Consider the following 7,500-nt stretch of genomic DNA (forward strand, 5'->3'; position numbering starts at 1 on the left):
GTTGGACCAGATGTTTTGACTGCTTGGAACCTCTACTATCTCGTCCTGGACAAGTTGTCCATCTCGTCCATCTCGCCCTCCTGCGAACCTGGGCGAGCAGGACAAGATAACGTCACAATAGATTTTGTATGAAAACACTGACAGTTGTAGTTAACCACAAGATATTGATGGGTAATTTCATGGCCCTTTATTGGTGTTATTAAAGAATATTTTTGTTTGCCAGTTGTAGGTAAGTTAAATATGCATCAAAGGAGTTACAAAGGTAATTTTCTATATTACATCCGAATAACCGATATCGATGATTTTGGTATCGTTGGATTCCTCTCAGTCTATACAATGCAAATATGTAGGTTTTATTGCGCGGAAACCCCTTGTTAGCGATAAACTTGGCCCTGATATCGGGTGCGACGATGTCGGAGCGGCGGACGTAATATATAAAATTACCCTAATAATATAACCTCACAGTGAAAATAATCATGATTATTCACATGACCTTCCATTGCAGGTGGCTGTGCCCCCTGCAACTCCCCCTGGGGGGGACTGCCGCCCCCCAACCCCCGCCGAGGAAACAAAACCTCCACCACGTATTCACGGCAGGATAGAGCGCACACGAACTAAATGCGGAGTCGATAACCTACAATAACCTAGGATTTTTAAGGTACTAACCTGATTGATTAATGCCGCTAATTAGTAGGGAGGGTGCTCCTTTGCCGCAGAATGTGAAGGAGGTCCAGGCGTGCTGGCTGCTTGCACCTGCCACAGGCTTTCTCCCGACGGAGGAGGCCGTGGGGGAAGCACATCTCTAGCATTTTTTCCTGGCTAGTTGCAATTTTGCACAGAAAAACCGTCTCCTAATACGAGCACCCTCCACACTCAGCCATCGCGTCGGCTATGACTGACTTCTGAACGCGACAGTTATTTCGGTTAGGAATACGGATGTCGTTATTCTACTGGATGGGAAACTCGACCTTGATTCCATCTGTGTAACAACGAAAGAGGCGCAAAACCCGCCGACGAGGGTGGGCCTACCTGTTCATCCTGATTATACTACAATCGTCTCTATATACAGTGCTGACTATGCCAAGGTTAATATGCAAATTCAGTGGGAATTATAGGTAAGGTAATTGTAATAGTACGGCCGGCGCTCCGACATCGACGACGATTGTGTAACGCTCTAGCCTGCTGGGAATGCGTGGAGGTTTTGTTTCCTCGGTGGGGGTTGGGGGGCGGCAGCCCCCTCCCAGGGGGGTCGCAGGGGGCACAGCCCCCTGCAATGGAAAGTTATGTGAATAACCATGGTTATTTTCACTGTGCGTTATATTATTAGTGCTATTTAACCCCGCATTTTCCCTGGAACCTTTCATGCCCTCCCCTGCTATCGGGGCCAAGTTTGTCGCTAAGGGGAGGTTTCCGCGCAATAAAAACTATATATTTGCAATGTGGAGAGAGAGAGGAATCCAACGATACCAAAATCGTCGATATCGGTTATGCGGACGTAATATAGAAAATTACCAAAAAGTGAGTTTACATTCGAGCCGGTTGCATTCTGGGCAGAAAGGGTCTTGGGAGTTCACTTGTCCTGCTGGTCCTGGACAAGGTGTCCGGACGAGCAAGACGAGCAGCTCCGAACGCAGCATAAGTTAAGATTCTGACTAATCATAAGATTTATGTAGCGAACGACTTCGACCCCCGCCCACGCCCTCCCCGGCTTCCGCAAAATTGCCAGGCGGCTGTTGACCACTTACCCTTGCGATGCACGTGCTGCACCTTACCCAAGATCACTCACAAACGATTAGGACGATAAGAAGTCTCAACTGCCAAAGCGGACCACGCGCGTCGATCGGCACTTCACCCAGACGAAAACTGGTTTTAAAACCTATTAAAAAAATAACAATCAATACGCTATGCCAATCTATCATTTACATATTAATATGATTAATAATTTTAAATCGAACTAGAACTAGAATTTCAGGAGCAACGAAAACTTACGTCCGATCTGTGCAAGCCTTCTGCAGACTCTCCGGGATGAGACGCCACGTGGCGTAAGGTGATCAGACCTACCTGCGTTCGCAATTGAATGGAAAATTGAAACGGTTAAAGGTGGAATTCATGAGTGTTTTTAAATTAGAGCGCAATTGCATAGGAGAAAAAAAATTAATGTTCATCATACAATTATTCAATAAAATACGAAACTTACGCACCAAGTTCAAACGGGAATCATGCATACGTAGTTGATCGTATTTTGATCGAGAAAACAAGAAAAATAGAACTTGTGCGTATATTGCATGCGCCATCCCTCTGCCATTCGTCTATGACCCTGTCATGTCAACCTTCCAAGACCACCCATCTAGAAGCTTTTTGGCAAAGAAACCCAATAATCGTGGAGTGTAATCCAACGAATTTATCAGCCTAAAAAGATGATAATTTTGGTTAAATCGATAACTACAATTGATGACAATATCGCACCCATATTTTCATTCGACCCTGACCTTTATAACTCCGCGCAGCAAGAGTCACTGGGCGCTTTGATAACTCCTCTTCGTGGTGTCGGCAGCGAACTATGTGGCCACAACCACACTCTGCATACTCACTATGTCCGTGCCGGTACAACCTTCACATGAATGTTCATTACCATGCCTCACTGTACAAAGAAAATTACAATAGTAGCTTTCACTACCACCATCCGTTTAATGCGTACGGGAGTAAAATCAAATAGTACAGGAAACTGAAGGGAACGAGGACTAGTCCCTTTAAAAAGAACTTACAAAGTTGAATAAGCACTTACAATAAGAGTTCCGCTCACTCACACCAGATGGAAGCCGCTTAAATAGATAAAAGAACACCAGCCTTTGTTCACTTTGCTCAAATGTATATTGATCTAGAGCAACACTAATAAAAACAATTCTCACGACCACCACAAAACCTTACCTGTCACGTTCCACTCACAAACGATTAGGACGATAAGAAGTCTCAACTGCCAAAGCGGACCACGCGCGTCGATCGGCACTTCACCCAGACGAAAACTGGTTTTAAAACCTATTAAAAAAATAACAATCAATACGCTATGCCAATCTATCATTTACATATTAATATGATTAATAATTTTAAATCGAACTAGAACTAGAATTTCAGGAGCAACGAAAACTTACGTCCGATCTGTGCAAGCCTTCTGCAGACTCTCCGGGATGAGACGCCACGTGGCGTAAGGTGATCAGACCTACCTGCGTTCGCAATTGAATGGAAAATTGAAACGGTTAAAGGTGGAATTCATGAGTGTTTTTAAATTAGAGCGCAATTGCATAGGAGAAAAAAAATTAATGTTCATCATACAATTATTCAATAAAATACGAAACTTACGCACCAAGTTCAAACGGGAATCATGCATACGTAGTTGATCGTATTTTGATCGAGAAAACAAGAAAAATAGAACTTGTGCGTATATTGCATGCGCCATCCCTCTGCCATTCGTCTATGACCCTGTCATGTCAACCTTCCAAGACCACCCATCTAGAAGCTTTTTGGCAAAGAAACCCAATAATCGTGGAGTGTAATCCAACAAATTTATCAGCCTAAAAAGATGATAATTTTGGTTAAATCGATAACTACAATTGATGACAATATCGCACCCATATTTTCATTCGACCCTGACCTTTATAACTCCGCGCAGCAAGAGTCACTGGGCGCTTTGATAACTCCTCTTCGTGGTGTCGGCAGCGAACTATGTGGCCACAACCACACTCTGCATACTCACTATGTCCGTGCCGGTACAACCTTCACATGAATGTTCATTACCATGCCTCACTGTACAAAGAAAATTACAATAGTAGCTTTCACTACCACCATCCGTTTAATGCGTACGGGAGTAAAATCAAATAGTACAGGAAACTGAAGGGAACGAGGACTAGTCCCTTTAAAAAGAACTTACAAAGTTGAATAAGCACTTACAATAAGAGTTCCGCTCACTCACACCAGATGGAAGCCGCTTAAATAGATAAAAGAACACCAGCCTTTGTTCACTTTGCTCAAATGTATATTGATCTAGAGCAACACTAATAAAAACAATTCTCACGACCACCACAAAACCTTACCTGTCACGTTCCACTCACAAACGATTAGGACGATAAGAAGTCTCAACTGCCAAAGCGGACCACGCGCGTCGATCGGCACTTCACCCAGACGAAAACTGGTTTTAAAACCTATTAAAAAAATAACAATCAATACGCTATGCCAATCTATCATTTACATATTAATATGATTAATAATTTTAAATCGAACTAGAACTAGAATTTCAGGAGCAACGAAAACTTACGTCCGATCTGTGCAAGCCTTCTGCAGACTCTCCGGGATGAGACGCCACGTGGCGTAAGGTGATCAGACCTACCTGCGTTCGCAATTGAATGGAAAATTGAAACGGTTAAAGGTGGAATTCATGAGTGTTTTTAAATTAGAGCGCAATTGCATAGGAGAAAAAAAATTAATGTTCATCATACAATTATTCAATAAAATACGAAACTTACGCACCAAGTTCAAACGGGAATCATGCATACGTAGTTGATCGTATTTTGATCGAGAAAACAAGAAAAATAGAACTTGTGCGTATATTGCATGCGCCATCCCTCTGCCATTCGTCTATGACCCTGTCATGTCAACCTTCCAAGACCACCCATCTAGAAGCTTTTTGGCAAAGAAACCCAATAATCGTGGAGTGTAATCCAACGAATTTATCAGCCTAAAAAGATGATAATTTTGGTTAAATCGATAACTACAATTGATGACAATATCGCACCCATATTTTCATTCGACCCTGACCTTTATAACTCCGCGCAGCAAGAGTCACTGGGCGCTTTGATAACTCCTCTTCGTGGTGTCGGCAGCGAACTATGTGGCCACAACCACACTCTGCATACTCACTATGTCCGTGCCGGTACAACCTTCACATGAATGTTCATTACCATGCCTCACTGTACAAAGAAAATTACAATAGTAGCTTTCACTACCACCATCCGTTTAATGCGTACGGGAGTAAAATCAAATAGTACAGGAAACTGAAGGGAACGAGGACTAGTCCCTTTAAAAAGAACTTACAAAGTTGAATAAGCACTTACAATAAGAGTTCCGCTCACTCACACCAGATGGAAGCCGCTTAAATAGATAAAAGAACACCAGCCTTTGTTCACTTTGCTCAAATGTATATTGATCTAGAGCAACACTAATAAAAACAATTCTCACGACCACCACAAAACCTTACCTGTCACGTTCCTCAGCCTGCCGTAGCTACTACTCGAAAAGGTGGGAACCACCTAATCATACACCTGTATTCCAAGGAGCACAGGTAGCAAGGTGTGAATGTTACGTATTAGATCTTATGGCTGCTTTCTAGAGATGTATTAGAGTAATATAGCAACCTTAAAAAGAGAAGAAACTACTCAAAAATAAAAATAACTCAATGTAAGAAGATTTAATTACTTAATGTAAGAAGATTTAATAATTTAATTGCAGCCATAACTATACTATTATTACGCCTTTACTCTTCTAATTCTTATTTAGGTTTTAAAACTGGTGTTCTGTGGTGAAAAAGGCGGATTTTAATAAAAACAGTTATCCACATCTTACTCTTGCGAGAAGGACACATAAAAAAAAAAAATATATATATATATATATATATATATATATATATATATATATATATATATATATATATATATATATATATATCGGCACGTGTGCGACTCCTGGTTGCAGTCGAATGGTGCTCTCCTCCCTCTCTTGAGAGGAAACGGTGTTTGCTTCCACAGTGGCCTCCTCTTCTGGTTGTAGGTTCGTTCGCCCATCAATACACGATATATATATATATATATATATATATATATATATATATATATATATAATATTATTTATGTATATATGTATGTATACACACACCACACACACACACACACACACACACACACACACACACACACACACACACACACACACACACACACACACACACACACACACACACATATATGTATATATATATGTATATATATATGTATATATATATATGTATATATATCATAAAAGTGATATCTTGATTAAATCGCGTGAAACTCCCGTAGGTTTTTTCCTTTCTGCGGAACATTTCTCGTTTTTTTCATAAATCATACCTGGCTGCTGACGGAGAAACGATAATTAAGCTTTTGACTATTGCAGTTCATTCCACTACAGAACTAGTCTCAGAATGCATAACGAACACCATAAATGCCGATAGATGTTATTTTTTCTGATGTCGCATTTTTTCAGACCGTCGGGATCCTGAAAGTGCCTCACCCTTGGAAAAAATCTAAGGATCACACATTTAATTCTATTATTGTTCGTAACAATTCTAAGCCTAGTGACACCTAGGCAGGATGTCGTCAGGATTCCTTCTGTGTTTTAGACGATTTTACGGGGATAAACCCCTCGACCTGGGCCGTCCTTATAACTAGAGTGGTGTGTGAGGGATTACCACCACCAAATTGTTCCGGCAAGGTATAAAGAGTTTCAAGTTGATTCAGTGCCCAACTTTCAGAATCATGGCACAATATTTTAATGCATTGTAACGTCAGATGCATGCTTGCAACAGAGTTAATCAGTGGCCACTTTGCAACAGGAACTATACGCCGTTGATAACAGCCAATCCGCAAAACAAAAGGCTTAAAATCTCTATTCCTCCTTTCCTTGAGCTCGACTTTAAATCATGCAATGATAGGTATGAGATAGATACGAGTGTTGATAAATTCTCCGTGGATATAACGAAAGTGCTCACTGATTACTACAACACCTGGGTGTGTCCAAAGAAAATCGTAAAGAACAATAGCTCACAACTCCCAAAACAACCCAAGTGGGTCGGTGACCCTACATTATCAAGGGAACAAAAGCGAGTTCAGGAGCTTCTTAATATCTACACGCAGGATAATACCGGTGACAACCTCAGTACAATTTCTTAGGGCTAACAAAAATTTACGGGAATTAAACACTCAAATTAGAAATAAAAACTTTGAACAGTCCCTGGAAAGTATTAACAATAATAACATTCAGGCAAACCGACTAATACTCCAGTTTCACAGTCCTCTTGCACAGGTAGATATGCTCTTTAGTCAATGGGCTGCAGTGTCCAAACTGGGCTCACTTCCCACAAATATTTAGAATCACCTTAGTCAGTCTAAAATTGCACGGAAATTTGCTTTAGAGATTGGATGTTCTGATTCCGACATTTCAGACTTTGCTGAGATTAGTGAGTGGGAACTAAGCAATGCACCAAGCAAAGGCAAGGCGCCGCCCCAGGTGAAGATGGAATGACCTATAGTGCCCTTCGCCTAATAGCCCAGGTACCTGGTAATCCCCTTTTGCACCTGTACAGGCTAAGCTTGTCGCAAGGTATTCTGCCTGACTCCTGGATGCGGAGTCTAATCATTCCTATACCTAGGAAGGATAATTTAAAATACGACTCAGGCACAGGTTACAGGGTAAATC

The 7,500-nt window shown here is 41.3% G+C and overlaps 1 long non-coding RNA gene across 5 annotated transcripts in view; it reads right to left on the reverse strand.

The window, feature by feature from the left end:
• The window catches only part of LOC113805984 (uncharacterized), a 5,907-nt gene extending 908 nt beyond the window's left edge, over positions 1-4,999 (reverse strand). For 2 of the 5 annotated variants that reach the window (XR_011398415.1, XR_011398414.1), the window contains exons 1-9: positions 4,810-4,988; positions 4,310-4,381; positions 4,089-4,196; positions 3,650-3,801; positions 3,150-3,221; positions 2,929-3,036; positions 2,490-2,641; positions 1,990-2,061; positions 1,746-1,876 (exon numbers count right to left, since the gene is read on the reverse strand). This is a non-coding gene — a long non-coding RNA (uncharacterized lncRNA). Of the gene's footprint in view, positions 1-1,745; positions 1,877-1,989; positions 2,062-2,201; positions 2,355-2,489; positions 2,642-2,928; positions 3,037-3,149; positions 3,222-3,361; positions 3,515-3,649; positions 3,802-4,088; positions 4,197-4,309; positions 4,382-4,521; positions 4,675-4,809 lie in introns of all 5 variants that reach the window. The other 3 variants (XR_011398418.1, XR_011398417.1, XR_011398416.1) reach the window with 3 other exon arrangements.
• Positions 5,000-7,500: the final 2,501 nt, after the last annotated feature.

Source organism: Penaeus vannamei, unplaced genomic scaffold (genome assembly GCF_042767895.1).
Source record: "Penaeus vannamei isolate JL-2024 unplaced genomic scaffold, ASM4276789v1 unanchor226, whole genome shotgun sequence".
NCBI classification, from domain to species: Eukaryota; Metazoa; Arthropoda; class Malacostraca; order Decapoda; family Penaeidae; genus Penaeus; species Penaeus vannamei.